Source organism: Pleurodeles waltl, chromosome 11 (genome assembly GCF_031143425.1).
Source record: "Pleurodeles waltl isolate 20211129_DDA chromosome 11, aPleWal1.hap1.20221129, whole genome shotgun sequence".
NCBI classification, from domain to species: domain Eukaryota; kingdom Metazoa; phylum Chordata; class Amphibia; order Caudata; family Salamandridae; genus Pleurodeles; species Pleurodeles waltl.
This window is the reverse complement of record NC_090450.1, coordinates 178,418,080-178,435,460: the sequence shown is the minus strand read 5'-3', so window position 1 is coordinate 178,435,460 and position 17,381 is coordinate 178,418,080. Positions and strand designations below refer to the sequence as shown.

General features: G+C 49.1%; 1 protein-coding gene across 1 annotated transcript in view; it reads right to left on the bottom strand.

Moving 5' to 3' along the window:
* The window catches only part of HLTF (helicase like transcription factor), a 324,731-nt gene that overhangs the window by 155,341 nt on the left and 152,009 nt on the right, over positions 1 to 17,381 (bottom strand). The window lies entirely within an intron of this gene.

The following is a 17,381-nucleotide window of genomic DNA, read 5'->3' as shown; positions in this document are numbered from 1 at the left end:
TACTAATAAAAAGAATGTATTACTAGGAAGGAATACAATTAATTACAGGAGCACAAAGGCATAAGACATATCTCCCAGACTGAGTGAACTGATAGCATGTTGTTAAATTACACTACAGCGAGTTTGTAGCCCAGATGAATATCTTCACGGTTTGGTAAACTAATAAAGTTGTCTATTATCTAAATAAATACAGTAGATGGCGTTCCAAGTACTTAGTTGAGAACACAAGCTAAATATTCCATATACAACCCTGCACTCCAGAAGCAAGCAACAAGAACAGAAGGTCCAGGAAAGAAAGGCATGTTTCAGCAGCACAAGACTTGTTTTAGGTATATTCGTGAGGCTAAACGTAAATAGTGCAAGTAGCAGCAGCCGAAGACAGAACACAAAACATTACAGCATACGCACCACAGTGATTCTTGAGTGGATAGGATGGACAATACCAAGTTGGACTTAACTGATCATGGTGGTCCTGCGCACCTGTTCCCAAAAAATATCAGAAATCCACCTGGTATGCACATTAGGTCAAGCCCAAAGAGTAAAAAAAAAAATCCTTTGAGGAATAGCTAAAATTACTAGATTCCATATTTGCATTATAAAACAAGTTACTTACCTCTGGTAACAAATTATCTGAAAGAGACATATTCTAGGTGCAGATTCCTTACCTTAGAATTTCCCCCAGGCGTCACTCTGGATCCGGAGATTTTTCTTGAGAAGTACTGCTGCGCGCCACCAGGTGACATTGGCAGCTTCCGCGTCTGTCGCTGGCGTCTTGTTCGCTCAATATGACGTTGTAGATCGCATATAGGGCCTAACCCAGACTGACGTCAGTTTCTTGTCCCAACTTTCCACACCAGAAGCGCAGAGCCATAGAGAATACTGACTCTGGTGCATCAGTACTAAAGCCCTGAAAGGGAAGTCCCTAGAAATCAGTTTTCAGAGTGGAGAGGATGAGTGGGTCAGTAAGGAATCTGCAATTAGAATATGTCTTTACCAGATAATTCATTATCAAAAGGTAAGTAACTTGTTCATCTGATAGTTGCAGATTCCTTACCACAGAATGGATACCCAAGCAATACCATCCCTGGAGGAGCGTCTGCAAATCAAGATCATACTAGGAATTCCTGCAGGACTGAACGGGCAAAGTACCCGTCCCTTCGGACACGAGTGTCCAGACAGTAGTGTTTGGTGAACATGTGCAAGGACGAACACGTTGCTGCCGGACAGATGTCCAGGACTGGAACTCTGTCTGCTAATGCAGTGGTTTTGCTGTTGCTCTAGTGGAGTGAGCATGCAGACCCTCTGGGGGTTGCTTCTTAGCCAATGTGTAGAACATTTAAATGCAGAGAACAACCCATCTAGAGATGGTTCTCTTCTGCACTGGACAACCTTACTTCGCACCCACATAACCCACAAAAGTTGATCATCCACTGGTAACTTTTTTGGTACAATCAAGATGGAACATGAATGCTCTTTTTGGGTCTAGATGGTGGAGTCTATCCTTAGAAGCATGTGGGAGTGCATAAAAAGTAGGCAAGGTGATGGATTGGCCAACATGAAAGAGTGTGACCACTTTAGTTACAAAATAAGCCTTTGCACGAAGCACCACCTTGTCAGGATGGAAGGAAATAAAAGGTGGCTTTGAGGAAAGAGCCCGCAGCTAACTCACTATTCGGGCAGAAGTGATGGCCACAAAAAAAGACTGTCTATCGAGTAAGAAGCCAAAGTGGACAGTTGTGAAGTGGCTCTAAAGGAGCACACATCAGGATGGTAAGAACCAAGTTCAAATCCCATTAGAACATTATGAATGGAGCAGGAGGAAACATGTGGGGAAGGCCTTTGAGGAACCTACCAACAATAGGAGATTTAAACAAGGAAGGTTGGTCAGGTAATCTGAGGAAAGTCGATATGGCAGACAAGTAACCCTTAAGGGAGCACGAAGCAGAGTCCTGCTGGGCTAGAGAAAGAATAAACAAAAGGATCTCAAACAGAGGGGAAGAGAGGGGATCAATAGACTTGTCTGTGCACCGTGCCACAAACTTGTTTAATCTACAGGCGTATACCGTTTTGGTGGAGGGACACCTAGCTGACAAGCTAACATTGCAGACTTCCGGTGGAAGGTCAAAAGATGTCAAATGCTACCGTTCAATCTCCACGCAAGAAGTTCCCTGCGCTGTGACAGAATATCCTCCAGAAGAGGCAATCTGACTGGAGGATCGATAGCCATGCTCAAAAGCTCTGGATACCAAACTCTTTGTGCCCAGTATGGAGCCACAATTACTTCGGCCCAGTCTCTGTTGACGTTTCTCGTTGTCAAGGAATGGGAAGACTGAACCCCCTAACCTGTGCAGATGAGTTGCGACCACCGAGGGGCGCTGTTAAGGCCAAGGGGGAGCTTGGTAAATTTGTCATCTACCATGAACCTCATGTAACGTCTGAGGCAGGCATGACAGGAATATGGAAATATGCATCCTGCAAGTATGACGCTACCATACAGTCTCTTGGGTTCAGAGAGGACCTGAGCCAGAGTGAACATCCTGAAAGTCTCCTTTTTGAGGAAGAGATTAAGGGACCAGAGGCCGAGGACATGGAGGAGGCCCTTGTCCTTTTTGGGTACCAGAAAGTAGCGGGAAAAACAACCACAACCTACTTCTGGCACAGGAAACCTCTCTATGGCTACCATGGTCAAGAGAACCATAGCCTCCTCACCAAGAAGTGCCACGTAATATTCCGTCAGCTAATCGGAGGATGGTGGCATAGATGGAGGAGTAGTCTTGAAGGGGAGGGAGTAGCCCTTTCGGACTATTTGAATAACCCAACATGATAGTTTCGGCGTCGAGCAACATCAGTCCAACTCTGTGTCGGAGTCAGCAATCAGTATGGGATCGATGCCAACTGTGGGCCCTGGCGGCGTCCTGAGCGCTGACTTCTGTGCCGGGAAGATCGCAGGAGCATGACTGATACCAGTGCGGATCAAGAAGCACATCCCTTGGTGCCCTCCAGAACTGAGGCAGAAGCCACTGGCGTGGAACCCAAGGGGCTCCTCGAGAACCTGTGGGGCCCAATGGCGCTCTACCAGGGTCAGACTGCACAAAATAAGAGGTGCATGGCATCATAGAACTCACAAATTTGGGCAGGGGTGGCTCCAGCTCCCGGAAACTTCGGGACACAGAGCCGACCCAGAAGTAGGCTCTGAGGAAGGAGGCCTAGAGCAATGACGCTCCTTTTCCCGCATTGCATAATCCGGCCGATGGGGTGAAGTCGAAGAACATTTGCTCTTCTTTTACTTCTTATGCTTACCCGAGCTTCACGATGATTCTGAATGGGATGAGGAAGAGTCAGGTTCTGCGATCTGTCAAGTGACCTTCCTCTCAAATGAGACCAGAAGCAATGCAGAGCCGAGCCCCGGGCCTCAATGATCTTTAGGGACTGCTCCCTCAAAGCCTTCGGGTTCATTGCCCAGCACTTAGAGCATGACTTCAGGTTGTGCTCCAAGCACCAAAGACACACAAGGTGTGGATCCATCATGGACATCATCCGGTGACAGGAGTCAGAGGACTTGAAGCTGGTGTTCTGTGGCGACATACTCGAAGCACCAGCAGGTTAAAAAAGCTTCGACAAAAGTCCAAAAAGCCAGTCAAAAATTTACTCTGGGGTAGCTCTTCTTCAGATCTGATCGTAGGCTGGCGTGGAAAGAAAAGAACTGATGTCAGCATGCCAGGGTGGCCCCCTAATATGATTTGCGACATTGTATCCGGCGAACACGACGCCAACGACAGACGCAGAGTCGACCACTGCCACCGGATGGCGACTGACGCCTTGGGGAAATTCTAAGGGAAGGAATCTGCAACTAGAAGTCTCTATCAGATTTAAAAATACATGTATTTTATTGACATGACAGGAGAATTAAGTTAAAAAAAAGTGAGAGAAAATTATTCTAAAATCCTCATTCCTTACACATTAATTTCATATAATCTCACTGTATCCATGCATATTTACCGCATAATTCCACATCATTATAATTTAGTTTTTTAGCTACTTTCAGAACGATGCTTTCTTATTAAGGGCAACATTTCTACTTCATTTTGTTGTCATCTCATTTTGTCCTCTATTCCAATAATTTTGGTCAGTTTTGGGCCATTAAATCATAATTATATCCAGAAAGTGTGAACTCAAGTAATAACTGCAGCTTCAAGAAGAATTCTTTGGTTTTATAGGGTATGGTGTACTTCTTTCAAACAATCAATCATCAGCAGGGGCAATAGGGGTGAGTTTAATGAGCTAACGTATGAAGCATTAACACATTAGGAGATACACAGGAGGAAGCCAGCACCGAAGGTAGAGCAGGCTACAGATGTAAGTAGTCTCTTATGCAGTTCAATGCAAGTACTTGATTGGAGGCGGAAGAGTACCTCAAAAAGCTAGAAGCATTAGGTGAAAAATGCATACTCCACAGGGCTCGGTCATTATGTGACTAACAAGTTACTTAGCATTTGTAACGGTCTTTCTGACCACAGATTCCTTAGCTTTTAAGTACTTTCCCGGGCGTCAGACTGGATCCAGAAACTTTACAGCAGTACCTCTGAAAGTCAGTAGGTGGCATTCTACAGCTCTGCCCTGACACTGTCCACTCCAGAAATGACAATTCGGGGCCCGTGTAGACCCCACTCCAGCATGTGATGTCAGCTGCTTTCGAGGCAGTCTAAGCCACCTGACGTAGAGTCCCAGCAGCAAATTGGCTTGGAGCAGTGTGCAGATTGCTAGACTTGGGATCTCATTAATAGGCACATTCCCAATTCACATAACAAGTATGATGGAAGGGTCGGTATAGAATTTAAGGTTACAGTCTGTACCAGAAAAAGCGTTACCGAAGGTAAGTAACTTGTTCTTTTGACAGAGATTTCTAACTGCTGGTTCCTCACCATTTGAATAGATCCCAGAGCAGTACCAATTAGGAAGCTCATTTGTGAATTGGCTCAAACCAAGAAGTCCTGTGGGACAGAGCAGGAGAAATGCTCTTCTCGGCAAACCTGGATGTCAAGACAGTACTGTTTCGTGAATGTATGGAGCGACACTCACGTAGTCATCTGGCAGATGTCTAGGACAGTAACTCCGCATGCCAACGCAGTGGCAGCAGCTTTGAACCTGAGGGAAAGGGCTCGTAGATCTTCTGGAGGCTGCTTCTTGCGCAATATGTAGCAGATCTTGATTCAGAGTATGATCCAATGGTAGATGGTACTCTTCTGGATGGCCACCTAGTGTTCTTTGGTATGATCGATGGAAAAGGTTAGTACCCTTCTGGTGTCCAAGTGATGGGAATCTCTCCTCTTCAGAAGGGTGAGGCAGAGCATAAAACACTGGCAGAATGAAGGTTTGACTGACGTGGAATGACTTCACAACTTTTGGTAAGAAGGATGCACGCGTCTGTAGAACCAGAAGGAAGGTCGAAGGTGTTTCTATTGCCATTCTATTTCCAGACAGGAAGGTCGAGATTAAGAAGGCCCAGGTGCAGAACTCCACCCTGTTGCAACAGGACTCCTCCAGGAGCGGCAGCCTCATCTGAGGACAGATGCTCAAGGCTAGGAATCCTATTATCTTACTCTCTGTGCCCAATCGAGGGCCACTACGATGACTTGGGCCCGTTCATTCCTGATCTATTTTGTAACCTGGGGCAGCAGAAGTATCAGAGCGAAGGCATTCAGGAGTCCAGATGTTGGGCAGGTAAGCACTTACACTTAGCAATAGGCCACAAACCCCCGTTAGGTCCAGTCAGGTCTCAAAAAGTTATTCCCAGCTCAACCCTTGGTAGCTTGGCACCAAGCAGTTCGGCTTAACTTAGGAGACAAGTGTGTAAATCATTTTAAAATCATAGAACGGTAAATAAGTAAAACACAAAACAGTAAAAATCCAAAACACCAATTTATAAGAATAGATTATTTTGTAATCTTTGAAATGACACTAAAAAAACAAAATCCTACAAAGGGAACCAGAGATATGAATTTTTAAAGATTAAATGTTTTTAGCGCATAGAAATGAAAAGCGCCAATATGGACATCTAGTCACACTCAACTGGGGCAAAGTCGAAGCTGACCGCAATGGAGCCCTACTCGGCTACAGTGAGCAGGAGGCCTTGGTCAAAGTTTTACCTTTGGCTTGGTCTTTTTCGTGAAGATTTGTCTTAGTGGGACAAAGTCACAAGTCGAATCTAACCTCCCTTGAGCCCTTTTCGGGACAGAAATCTTCATGCGGGAAAAACTTAAAATTGAAGCCGACCTCCCTAGAGCACTCTTTGGATACTATCTGCTTTGGAGCTTTTGATCTCTGACATCGGAGGACCCTCCACAGCGAGTCAATGTCATTGGATTGCCTTTCCATGAACCCCCGTTGAAATCCTGGAAGTCTGGGGCTCCAGAGCTTTTCAGCGGGACGAACCTGCAAGTCAGGCCAGGTCGTGGTCGACATAAGCCAGCTTGACACAGACATCGGGTCGGTCCCAAAGTTTCTCCAAATTTTTCTTGACCTTCTTCCAGAAGCTCTTTGAAGGTCTTTTAGGAGTCCATAACTTACCCCAGGGTTCCAGGAGCTCTGAGTTGCTCCTTGAGGGTTAGGACTCCAACTCCCAGAATGCACCGGCCTCAAATCCAAAAATTACCACTGGCCAGCTGGTCAATTTCTTCAGGGCTTAATGCAGGTGACTCTATTCAGGTATTCTACCCGTAGCAAACAGGGAGTCCCTTCCTGAAGCAGTTGAAGACAGGCCAAGTACATTGTCCAGGCGCAGGTCAGGGATCCAGCAGGGCAGCCCTTCTTCTTTGTCCTGTTCCTTGTAGAGATCTGAGGTGGGAGTGCAGCTCTGCCAATGTTATCCTTGCTCCTTGGGGTGGAAAGCAGGTGGGGGGCTCTTGACCAGTCTTGTACAGGCCGCCACTCTCCTGAGTGATCACTTCCTGGGAAGTATGACAAAAATCAATCCCAGGGAGCACAATTCTCACAGAATCCAAGATGGCAAAAATTAAACTTCAGAGGTTAGGTCTGGCTGAGCCCACCTACTGGTGTGGCTAAGTTTCCCTTAACATCCTCCCTTTTCAGCCCTCTCAATCGAATCAGGGGGCACCTGGCTGTCTGGCTTTGCAGGAAATGGCGAAGGTCATCTTGATGGCCCAAAAGTCTTTCCCTCCTTGGAAGTACAGTTTGGCTGCTCTCCCCTCATCCAGTTTCACCATGTGCTGAGGCAGTTCTCCTTCCCCAAGCACTTCCTTCGTGTTCAGCCCAGTTCACGTCACACCTCATCAAGGCAACCTGGCCAGGCTGCCAGAGGCTGGCCAATCAGAGAAGGGCACTCCAGAGCTGAAACTGGTAACTTTATGAAGGAGTTCTAAAACTCTTTCTAGGTACCAGTTCTATTAAATTCAACAGTGGTAAGTTGTTGGATTTATTATAACTTTTAAATTGACACCAAACATGCCATAGTTTGCTTCTTTCTATTGAAGAAAATACGATATTATTTTAAAATAAAGTCTTCCCATGTTAGCCTATGGAGCCTATTCACTACAATGGGGGAAACCGAATTTAGCTATTCTTCCCTCACCAGGGCTTATAAAACATCTTTTATCATGTCCTTAGGTGTGACTTATATGTAAAAATAAGGTCAAGTCAAATTTGGGGTTAACTTTAAATTAAAAGCAGCCAGCAAGGCAGACCTGCCTTTAAAATGACACTGAGCACCACTGCAGTGCACCTATGGGTGTAAGAGCTATACTGGGGCCGTTAAACCTACATGCACTACCATATTCTAGAGACTTCTAGGTAGGTTGGTGCAGCCAATTATACTTTGCCTAATTTGCATACCCATTTTAATCAGAGCTCAGGTCCTGTACCTGTTTAGCAGCCCCCAGGGCACCATCAGAGTCAGAAAAACACTAGCAGAATTGAAAAATGGGGGCCAAAAGTTAGGGGGCTTCTGCAATCAGCCCAGTTTTCCCCACACCAGAGTTCTACTCTAGATGGAATACATTCCCCAGCGAGCGACACCTTGGAAGCTCAATGCGTAGAACTGCTGACATGGTGTTCTTGGCAAACAGGTCGAGCTAAGGTTCTCCCCGGTCATGCAAGAGACCTTGCACATCCTGGAGTTGCAACTGCCACTCATGATTCGCTAAGGGTCGACGGATGAGCTTGTCCACTTTAACATTCAAGATCCTGCCAGGAGGTTCACCACCAGGAAGATCCCTTGATGGTCCACCCATTTCCTGGCACAGGGTCAGGTGGTGTTGTTCATAAATACCAGCACCAGCCTCCCTTTGAGGGACAGAAGGAACACTTCCGACGCAAAGTAGATGGCCCTCATTTCTAGGCGGTTGATATGTAGCCTGGCCTCCACCAGAGATCTCTGTTCTCCACCTCTGCCTGCTGTCCACCTCAACCCAAAAGGGATGCTTTAGTAACCACAGTCTACCCTGGTTGGGGTACAGTGAGGGGTTTACCACTGACCCAGCTGTTGTCCAGAAACCACCACCTCAGCTCTTTGCAGTCTCTGACAAGATATCAGGATGTGGCCTGACAGGCCCCCTTGACGTTGGGCCCAGTGAGACTTCAGATCCCACTGCACAACCTGCATATGACACCTGCATTGCTCGTCCAGCAGGATGCCGGAAGCCACCAGTCTCACTAGCCTCAGAATAGACCTCAATGAATTCGAGAACAGAGGCAGAAAAATCAGTATCGCAGTCTCACCGTCCAGGAAAAACGAAATCGTGTCCAAAATGGCTATGATGAACAGAAGTGTTTGAGAAGGAGTCAGGTGTGACTTCTACATGTTAACAGTGAACCCTCACAATGACAGGAGGTTTTCCATAGTTTGGAGGTGGTTAATGACTGCCTGAGGCGAACCCGCATTCAAAAGCCAGTCATCATGGTAGGGGAAGACTGGAACCCCCTGGCTTCCGAAGGTTTGCTGCTACCACCACTATTACTTTCATGTACACCCAAAGAGCACTGGATGAGACCAAAGCGTAGCACAGCAAACTGAAAATGCTCCTGTCTCAACACAAACCACAGGTAGCGTCAATGGGCCTACAGGATTGGTATATGGAAATAGGTGTCTTACAGGTCAAACACCACCATCCAGTCTCCAGGATCAAAGATAGCCAATACCTGGGCCATTGGGACCATTCCTTCCTCTTAATAGCCCCTTTGGCCAAAAGGGCTTTTACTTCCTGCTATAATACAGACAGATGGTCCTCTCTGGGGACAGAGGAAGGTGCAGCGTAATGACAAAGGAGGGCAAGGTGTAGCTCTTCTGGACAATATGTCAGAACCACCTGTCACATGTGATGGTCTGCGAACCCGGCAAAAATCATTGGATCCTGCCGCCAACCGGGGGCTGTGCTCCACTAAAGGGTCTTGAGTGGCTCTGTGACCCTGGTTGCGGGGGTGGTGGATGCCACTGCCACAGAACTGCTATGCACTTTGCTGGGGCTGAAATATCAGACAGTGTGGGGTAACTCTGCCAAAAGTCGCAAAGGGAACAGTAGGGCAGATGAGGTTGGCAAGGTGTGGCAGATAAGCCCATTGAGTGTACTCTGGCCCTGCTCTCTTTGAAATGGTCTAGAGCGGAATCTCACTTGTCCTCAAACTGGCAAGTCTTGTCAAGGGGTATGTCCATAAGGGAGTGTAAGGAAATGCCTCCTTGGCATGGTTACCCCCTGACTTTTTGCCTTCGCTGATGCTAAGTTTTGATTTGAAAGTGTGCTGAGGCCTGCTAACCAGGCCCCAGCACCAGTGTTCTTTCCCTAACCTGTACTTTTGTTTCACAATTGGCACACCCTGGCATCCAGGTAAGTCCCTTGTAACTGGTACCAAGGGCCCTGATGCCCGGGAAGGTCTCTAAGGGCTGCAGCATATCTTATGCCACCCTGGGGACCCCTCACTTAGCACAGACACACTGCTTGCCAGCTTGTGTGTGCTGGTGAGGACAAAACAAGTACGTCGACATAGCACTCCCCTCAGGGTGCCATGCCAACCTCACACTGCCTATGCAGTATAGATAAGTCACCCCTCTAGCAGGCCTTACAGCCCTAAGGCAGGGTGCACTATACCATAGGTGAGGGCACCAGTGCATGAGCACTGTGCCCCTACAGTGTCTAAGCCAAACCTTAGACATTGTAAGAGCAGGGTAGCCATAAGAGTATATGGTCTGGGAGTCTGTCAACACCATAATGGCTACACTGAAAACTGGGAAGTTTGGTATCAAACTTCTCAGCACAATAAATGCACACTGATGCCAGTGTACATTTTATTGTAACATACACCCCAGAGGGCACCCTAGAGGTGCCCCCTGAAACCTTAACCCACTACCCGTGTAGGCTGACTGGTTTTAGCAGCCTGCCACACTCGAGACATGTTGCTGGCCACATGGGGAGAGTGCCTTTGTCACTCTGTGGCTAGTAACAAAGCCTGTACTGGGTGGAGATGCTTATCACCTCCCCCTTGCAGGAACTGTAACACCTGGCGGTGAGCCTCAAAGGCTCACCTCCTTTGTTACAGAACCACAGGGCATTCCAGCTAGTGGAGTTGCCCGCCCCCTCCGGCCACGGCCCCACTTTTGGCGGCAAGGCCGGAGGAGATAATAAGAAAAACAAGGAGGAGTCACTGGCCAGTCAGGACAGCCCCTAAGGCAACCTGAGCTGAGGTGACTCTGACTTTTAGAAATCCTCCATCTTGCAGATGGAGGATTCCCCCAATAGGGATAGGAATGTGACCCCCTCCCCTTGGGAGGAGGCACAAAGAGGGTGTAGCCATCCTCAGGGCTAGTAGCCATTGGCTACTGCCCTCCCAGACCTAAACACACCCCTAAATTCTGTATTTAGGGGCTCCCCTGAACCTAGGAAACCAGATTCCTGCAACCTAAGAAGAAGAGGACTGCTAAGCTGAAAAACCCTGCAGAGAAGACGGAGACACCAACTGCTTTGGCCCCAGCTCTACCGGCCTGTCTCCCCACTTCTAAAGACACTGCTCCAGCGACGCTCTCCCCAGGACCAGCGACCTCTGAATCCTCAGAGGACTGCCCTGCTCTAGAAGGACCAAGAAACTCCAGAGGACAGCAGCACTGTTCACCCAAGACTGCAACTTTGTTTCAAAGGAGCAACTTTAAAACAACTGCGTTTCCCGCCGGAAGCGGGAGTCTTGCTATTCTGCACCCGACGCCCCCGGCTCGACTTGTGGAGAAACAACACTTCAGGGAGGACTCCCCGGCGACTACGAGACCGTGAGTAGCCAGAACTGCCCCCACAGCGACGCCTGCAGAGGGAATCCCAAAGCTCCACCTGACCGCGACTGCCTGACTCCCAGATCCCGACGCCTGGTAAAGACTCTGCGCCTGCAGCCCCCAGGACCTGAAAGATCTGAACTCCAGTGCAGGAGGGACCCCCAGGAGGCCCTCTCCCTTGCCCAGGTGGTGGCTACCCCGAGGAGCCCCCACCTTGCCTACCTGCATCGCTGAAGAGACCTCTTGGTCTCCCATTGATTTCCATTGGAAACCCGACGCGTGTTTGCACACTGCACCCGGCCGCCCCGTGCTGCTGAGGGTGTACTTTCTGTGCTAACTTGTGTCCCCCCCGGTGCCCTACAAAACCCCCCTGGTCTGCCCTCCGAAGACGCGGGTACTTACCTGCTGGCAGACTGGAACCAGGGCACCCCCTTCTCCATTGAAGCCTATGCGTTTTGGGCACCACTTTGACCTCTGCACCTGACCGGCCCTGAGCTGCTGGTGTGGTAACTTTGGGGTTGCTCTGAAACCCCAACGGTGGGCTACTTTGGACCCCAACTTGAACCCCATAGGTGATTTACTTACCTGCAAGAACTAACAAACTCTTACTCCCCCCAGGAACTGTGAAAATTGCACTGTCTAGTTTTAAAATAGCTATATGTGATTTATTTAAAAAGTGTATATGCTATTTTGATTATTCAAAGTTCCTAAAGTACCTACCTGCAATACTTTTCATTTGAAGTATTACATGTAAAATTTGAACCTGTGGTTCTTAAAATGAACTAAGAAAATATATTTTTCTATACAAAAACCTATTGGCCTGGAATTGTCTCTGAGTGTATGTTCCTCATTTATTGCCTGTGTGTATACAACAAATGCTTAACACTACTCCTTTGATAAGCCTACTGCTCGACCACACTACCACAAAATAGAGCATTAGAATTATCTCTTTTTGCCACTATCTTACCTCTAAGGGGAACCCTTGGACTCTGTGCATACTATTCCTTACTTTGAAATAGTGCATACAGAGCCAACTTCCTACAGGGAGGATAGGACATCGCCAGAAAAAAAACAGTGGACTGCAGCATGCATGGTAGTGAATAGCGACGTTGGTGCCAATAACCTGCCTGATGTAATTGGTGGTGTCCAAGCCACAATGAATTGTGAACCTGGACGCGTTTCAACTGTCCACCAGGAAGCACATAAGACACCAAATTCTGAATAGTGGCCCAGGAGGCAGCTGGCATTCACAGACCTGTGGGCCAAGCTGGTAGGAGAAAATACTCTCTTCCCAAAGACCTCCACACAATTGGACTCCAAACTGAGGGAGTAGTCTGTAAGGTATTTGGGGTTGGTCAACTTGTAGACACCTACACCATCAAGTTTTCAGTGGAGGGATGCTGAGACAAAATGCAGGGTTGCATGGGGCAGGAAGTGGCATCTCACAATCTAGCAACTGACTAAAGAGGCCAGAGCAAGGTTTGACCCTAGCCCCCAAAAGGGTATTTGTAAGTGCCTCAGTGAATGGCTGGAGAGACTCAGTGGATACTTGCCACAACAGATGCACTTCCATCAAGACATTGGTTTTGACCTCTAAGGTAGGGAGGTGGAGGTCAAGAACTTTGGCTGCCCTACACATGACCAGTACATAAGAATCGCTCTCCCCAGTGGCAGACCCAGAGAGCGAGAGGAGGCCCATGTCAGGGGACATATCAAGGCCACTGGCCTCTTGAAGTTCATCATACCAGTTTTCCTTATGGTATGGTAGACCTATTTCGTCAATCACATTATAATCATTGCCTAAATGCCTACATCCATGCCAAATAAGGAATTTAACATACATGTCCTTCCTTGGTGGTGGTGGGCAGCAGGTATGGGGATTGGTAAGTCTAGTGGGGGAGGTAGCACGTCAAGGGAAGCTGAGCACAGCCATGGTTTAGGTCATGGCAGCACCGAGCCGGAGAGAGATCACAATGAGCACCTTGTCCTCTGGCATGGATGGTGTTGATATCTGCATCAAGACTCTGGGGACCAGCGTCATGCATGGCACTGGAGGCAGAATCGGAACAGGAGTGGGATGAAGCCCAGTGATGGATTCACAGTGTACAATTGGTGTCAAGGGTGAAACCCACTGGCAGTACCCTCAGACAGAGGGCCTATCCGCTCCCTGGGGCTTGAAGGTGCACCAGAGGGAGTCAGTAAGGATTGGAAGAGTTGAAACATGACCTTGCAAGACTCTTCGATTTGCCATGGCACAGACAGCCCCAGAAACTCAGATTCTGCCAGGCTAGGTTGAGGAGAAGGTCCAAACTCAATTGACTTCAGGAACAAAATTGAGAGGGGTGATGATGTCATCGTGCCTTCTCAGGTGTATGTAATTGGCGGGATGGGGCAGAGCCTCACTTAGATATTTGTGTTTCTTATTCGACTTACCAGAAGGGTTGGGCACAACGACGAATGACCTCAGGAACAACTACTGCTACTTTTGGACCGAGAATGGTACTGACCCTTCAACTTGGACTGGTCTCATCGCAGAGTTTTCTGGTGCTTGGCAACAGAGCGTCGGCTCTCAGTCTTGCATGGCCTTCAGTTCATCAATGAGCAGTCACTGCAGCCTTAGAGTTGTGACTTGACCCCAGACACAAAAGTCCAACCTGATGAGGATTGGTCACAGACATTTATTTATGATAATCATTACAAGGTTTGAATCCTGTCATCTTAGTTGGGGGGGGGGGGGGGGGGGGGGGCAGGGGGGGGGGGGGACATTTCCCTTTACGTTGAAATTTTCCGGTTGAAAAACTGTCTCAAAAAAAGAAGACGTATCTCTATGTAAACATCTGGCAGTGGCACAAAAAATAAATGAACTGATGTCAGCGTGTTGGAGTGGCACCTATATAGGCAGTAGTGTGGAGATGCACGGTGCCACCTACCCTCACAACTCAAAAGTTTGTGGATACAGTCTGACGCCTGGGGAATATTCAAAAGGTGAGGAACTTCCAGTTAGGAGTCTCAACAAGAAATTGCATTTACTATGAACTTTTGTGCCCTCTTTCCACATGCTCAAGTGTTACACAATTAGATACATTATATTAGGAGCTCACTGAATAACACTTTTGTTAGAGACGTTAGAAAATGTTGTCCTCTATGAACTGCAGTGTTCTCAAAACTGGCATAGAAAATACCTACACTTGTCACTGCAGTGGGCTCAATTAGCTTGAGTGTGCATCCATCTGCAACTCTTGCAAGTACAGTCATCTGTAGAGCCTGAGAGGAGTTACCTATGGTGTCTATGGAGTGCTTTTAAAGTCAGAGCTCGCTCCACATGCCGCACAGCTCCACCAGACTGTGCCCGTGCCCTCTACCCCGCCCTCGCTGCTGCCGCGAGTTCGAGGCTCTCCACCACCCACAGGCACCCGCCTGCGCCTCATCCCTGGTGTCTTGTGGGTTTCCGTAAGTATTGTGTGTTGTTTTGCATCTGTCTTTGTTTTGTGCCATTTTCTGTGCTTGCTAAGCTTTCTTTCCTTTGTTTCCCTTGTTTTGTGCCATTTTCTATGTTTGTTTAGCATTTTTTCCTATGTTTCCCTTGTTTTGTGCCATTTACTGTGCTCGTTTAGCCTTTTTTCCTTTTTTGTGCCTTTGCGCCCCTTCTGCCAATTTTTGGCTCTTCTAAGCTGTTCTTTTCCCACCGCTGCGTCCCTGCAGCCCCACCCCCCTCACTACCCCATTCGTCCACCGCTCCCAGCTGCTGCTCCCTCCCACCTCTCCTCCTTAATGGCGCCCGCTGCACGGGTGCGCCAGAGGCAAGCCCGTCTGCTCGGGAGCCAGTCCCCCTGGCCTGGGCGCTCCCCACGCCGCCAGACGCTACTACAGTGCCAACGAACTCCACACCTTCAACCCAGGCAGCTCCACCGACTGCGTACAAGCCACCCCGAGGCACAACCACGGACCCTTCTCCTGTTGGATTTGCAGCTTCACCTGCCCCCAAGCTGCTGAGCACCACGCCAGAACCACATACAACCTCCTCAGCTGCATCCTCCTCAACAGCCGCTCCGTCTACAAGCATGCTGTCGAACTCTGGGACCTACACACCTAATCTTCCCCAGACGTCGCCTTCCCACCGAAACCTGGATGACTCCCTCCTCGGAACCGGACATCGCCATAACCATCCCCGAAGGCTATTAGATCACCCACAGAGATTGCACCAACAGACCGGGAGGAGGAATCGCCATAGTCCACAAGAACACCATCAGAATCTCAACTAACACTGATGACACCCTCGATGCCGCCGAACACTTACACTTTCAGATCCACATCAACGCCAACACCACCCTCAGAGGAACCCTCGTCTACAGACCACCAGGCCCCGACCTCAGTTCAGTAACTCCATTGCCGACATAATCAGCACCCAGTCCCTTGCCTCTACAGACTACATTCTCCTCAGCGACTTGAATTTTCACCTCGAGAACGCCAACAATAGCAACTCCACTGCTCTGATCGACAAGCTCGGTCTCAAACAACTGGTCACGACGCCCACCCACTCCGCCGGCCACACGCTCGACCCAGTCTTCTCCGCCAGCAGCCACGTCACCTTCAGACATTCCACCGAACTCCACTGGACCGACCACCGCTGCGTCCACTTCACCTTCCAAAAACCCGCCACTCACCACTGCCCAAACAGATCCCCCGCCGCAGCTGGAACAAGATCCCGGAAGACCAGCTGATCTCCACCCTCGCCCGGGCCCCGCTAGCCAGCACCACCGACCTCAACACAGCTGCCCTCAACCTCAGACATTAGATAGACGACTGCATCAACACCCTCGCTCTGCTCAGGAAATCCTTAAAAAAAAACACCAGTATGAAGGCCATCGGGTTCACCGCCGACCGAGAAGAAGTGGCGCCACAACCAAACAGAGAGTAACCACGCCGCCCTCAAGACACCTATCCGCAAGCACCACCAGCTCACCCGGACCACCAAAAAGATCCTTCTACAAAGATCGCATCAACAAAAACGCACAAGACAGCAAAGAGCACTTCAGCATCATCAAAGAACTCACCAAACCCAGGTCATGCTCCATCGACCCCACTCCTTCACAAGACCTCTGCCACTCCCTCGCCACTTTTTCCATCGCAAGATCACAGAAATCCATGAAAGCTTCAACTCCTCACCTCCCACTACCACCGCGGCCACCACTAACCCCAACGCACCCAGCCACACCAACCTCTTGCTCTCCTGGACCCACATCAACAATGAAGACACTCTCAAAACCATGAGCACCATCCACTCCAGATCTCCCTCCGACCCCTGTCCCCACCATGTCTTCAACAAAGCAAGCCCCATCATCGCCACCCAACTCCGTATGATCATCAATATCTCCTTCGAGACCGCCATCTTCCCGGAGAGTTGGAAGCACGCCGAAGTCAACGCCCTGCTAAAGAAACCCAAAGAGGACCCCGGAGACCTCAAGAATTACCAGCCCATTTCCCTCCTTCCCTTCACGGCGAAGGTCATCGAGAAGATCTTCAACGGCCAACTAACACACTTCCTGGAGGACGACAACAAACTGGACATCTCCCAATCCGGACTCCGTAGGAACCACATCACCAAGACCGCCCTCATCGCTGCAACCGACGACATCAGGACCGTTCTCGTCAAAGGCGACACCGTCTGTCACCACAACCTCTGCACTCGCCTCTACGACGCCAGGATCCACCACAAGGCCCTGGACTGGATCACATCCTTCCTCTCCGACAGAACTCAGAGAGTCCGCCTCCCTCCCTTCCTGTCCAAAGCCACCAAGACCATCTGCGGCGTTCCCCAAGGATCTTCTCTCAGCCCAACTCTTTTTAACATCTACATGGCACCGCTTGCTAACATCGTCCGATTCCACAACCTCAACATCGTCTCCTACGCCGACGACACCCAGCTGATCCTCTCACTCACCAAGGACCCCGCCACCACCAAAACCAACCTCCACGACAGACTACATGCCATCGCCAACTGAATGGAGAAGAGCTGCCTCAAACTTAACTCAGACAAGACAAAGATCCTCATCCTCGGCTCCAACCGCTCCACACGGGACGACTCCTGGTGGCCAGCCACAAAAGGAACCGCACC